This window comes from Triticum dicoccoides, chromosome 7B, assembly GCF_002162155.2.
Source record: "Triticum dicoccoides isolate Atlit2015 ecotype Zavitan chromosome 7B, WEW_v2.0, whole genome shotgun sequence".
In the NCBI taxonomy this organism is placed as follows: domain Eukaryota; kingdom Viridiplantae; phylum Streptophyta; class Magnoliopsida; order Poales; family Poaceae; genus Triticum; species Triticum dicoccoides.
Window position 1 is genome coordinate 49,939,222 of NC_041393.1, and position 3,244 is coordinate 49,942,465.

Genomic DNA, 3,244 nt, shown 5'->3' on the forward strand with positions numbered 1-3,244 from the left:
TCCTCACCTTATCCCCCCTGATCCAGAAAACCCTAACCGACACCCACCCCACTCTCCTCTCACTCGCTCCCCACGTCGCTCTCCCTCCCTCCCCGATCCAGATCTCGATCGGGGGAACGACCCCTTCCGCCGCCCGGATCGACCAACGCCGACGCCGGCGCCCGGAGCTCCTCCGCCGGCCTGCTTCCTCCTCCCCACCGGACTGCCTTCCCGTCGCCGACTGTCCCCGTCTTCCTCCCCGCGCCCCACTGCCACTGCCATATGCTCCCTCGGTGAGGCCCCGGCCTCCTCTCTCCCTCGCCCCGCGCTCACCATGGCCACCGCGCCCGATGGCCGCGCCGTTGGCCACGCCCGGGCTCGCCCCTGGCCGCGCCTGCGACCGTGCGTTCGCTGCGCCCCGCCCTCCGGCTCTCGTCGCCTCCCCTGCTCCGGCCACCTCGGCCATGGCCTCGCCCTCCTCCTGGCGTCGTCGTTGGCCGATGGCCGCGTGCACCCCGCGCCTAGGCCTGGCCACCCCTCTCCTCGCACGCCCCTGCCCATTCGGACACCGCGCCCGGGCCGCGCCCTGGCCGCGCTCGTGCGCGTCCTTGCGCCGGCATGCGCCCTCCTGGCCTCGCCCCTCTGCGCCGCCTCCGGTCACCGCCCGCCTACGCCCCCTGTTCGCCCCGCTCCGGCCTTGGCCTCGCCTAGTGCCCCCTGCTCTACCTCTTGCCGCCACCACCGGTCGTCTCCCACGCCAACCGCCCGCACACCGGCGCCCTGCCAGGTCCGCCCACTCCTGGGCATGCGCCGGCTCGGGCCGTGCCTTGTGCCCGTTAGCGCCCGAACCCGATAGGCCCCTGGGGCCTATGACAAGTAGGCCCGCCCAGAACGTTTAAAAAAAATGAATTAATTAATTAATTAATTAATTAATTAGTAAATTAATTAACTTAATTAATCTTGTTTAGTTAACCTAATTAACTAGTGTTAATTAATTAAGCTGTAATTAGAATAGTTAAACCCTGATTAGAGTAAACAGAGTATGACATGCGGGACCCACATGTCAGTTTGACCAAGATAACGCCCTGTTGACGGCTGACGTCATGATGACATCAGCATACACTATTCTGGATAATGTTAGAGTTAAATAATTAAAAAATTCTAAAAATGATTAAATCTTTTAAAATTAATATAAAATAAATCGTAGCTCGGATGAAAATACTTTCTACATGAAAGTTGCTCAGAACGACGAGACGAATCCGGATACGCAGCCCGTTCGTCCGCCACACATTCCTAGCATAGTAAACACGCAACTTTTCCCCTTTGGTCCACCTGTCCGAAAACGTGAAACACCGGGGATACTTTCCCGGAAGTTTCCCCCTTTCGCTGGTATCACCTACTACCGCGTTTGGGCACACTTAACACCGCTCGTTGTCTTGTCATGCATCGTCATACTTATGTTTGCATTGTATTTACTGTTTCTTCCCCCTCTTCTCTCCGGTAGACTACGAGACCGACGCTACTGCTGCCCAGTTCGACTACGGAGTTGACGACCCCTCCTTCTTGCCAGAGCAACTAGGCAAGCCCCCCCACCCTTGATCACCAGATATCACCTATTCTCCTCTATACTGCTCGCATTAGAGTAGTGTAGCATGTTACTGCTTTCCGTTAATCCTATTCTGATGCATAGCCTGTCATTGTTGCTACATCTGTTGATACCTTACCAGTAATCCTAAATACTTAGTATAGGATGCTAGTTTATCATCTGTGGCCCTACATTCTTGTCAGTCTACCTTGCTATACTATCGGGCCGTGATCACTCGGGAGGTGATCACGGGTATATACTATACATATATACATACTATACAGATGGTGACTAAAGTCGGGTCGGCTCGAAGAGTACCCGCGAGTGATTCACGGATTGGGGGCTGAAAGGACCTTTGTCCCGATGGCCCTATGTGTGGATCTTTGTGGCGGAGCGAGAGGGCAGGTTGAGGCCACCTAGGAAGAGGTGGGCCTGGCCCTGGTCGGCGTTCGCGGTTGCTTCATAATAACACGCTTAACGAGATCTTGGTATTTGATCTGAGTCTGGCCACTGGCCTATATGCACTAACCAACTACGCGGGAAAGATATGGGCACTCAACATCGTGGTATCAGCTGAAGCCTTCTTGACGTCAGCGACTAAGCGGCGCGCGCCGGATTGGACCATAAGCCTGCACTTGTATTAAGGGGGCTAGGTCTGCTTCCGGCCGCGTACGCAACGTGCAGGTGTGCAATGGGCGATGGGCCCAGACCCCTGCGCGCATAGGATTTAGGCTGGCGTGCTGACCTCTCTGTTGTGCCTAGGTGGGGTTGCGACGTGTTGATCTTCCGAGGCCGGGCATGACCCGGAAAGTGTGTCCGGCCAAATGGGATCGAGCGTGTTGGGTTATGTGGTGCACCCCTGCAGGGAAGTTTATCTATTCGAATAGCCGTGTCCCTCGGTAAAAGGACGACCCGGAGTTGTACCTTGACCTTATGACAACTAGAACCGGATACTTAATAAAACACACCCAGACAAGTTCCACATACAACCCGGTGATCGCTTTTCCACAGGGCGACGAGGGGAGGATTGTCGGGTAGGATTATGCTATGCGATGCTACTTGGAGGACTTCAATCTACTGTTTTCTACATGTTGCAAGACGAAGGCTGTCAGAACCGTAGTCTTCGATGGGACTAGCTATCCCCCTCTTATTCTGGCATTCTGCAGTTCAGTCCACTCATATTTCCTCCTTATACATATACCCATGCATATGTAGTGTAGCTCCTTGCTTGCGAGTACTTTGGATGAGTACTCACGGTTGCTTTGCTCCCTCTTTTCCCACGTTTTCCTCTTTGTAAGGGCATATTTTTCCCTAAGTGTTTTGGTGATTGATGACAATGCTTGTGCGGACTAATCGTGTGCCTTGAGTCCCTCAGATTTCTCATCATTAGGTACAAGACGATTCGGTGCCCCTCGGAGACTGTTGAAGCCGGCATTGTTCTACGTTTCTCCTTGGTGGAGTTGAGTCGTAGGAGAGCCGTACTATTAAGAGGGGGTCCGCGTCGGAAAGGTAGGGTGGAATCACACGTACACTTGTCCCTCCTTTCCTTGCACTTTGGAGCTACCCGTCGTTATCTTGGTTGTGTGGAAAACTGGCGACTACTGCTGTACTTGCGGTAGTACCGCAGGTACGAGCGGTAGTACCGCAACGGGGAGCGGTAGTACCGCCCCCTTGGTGCGG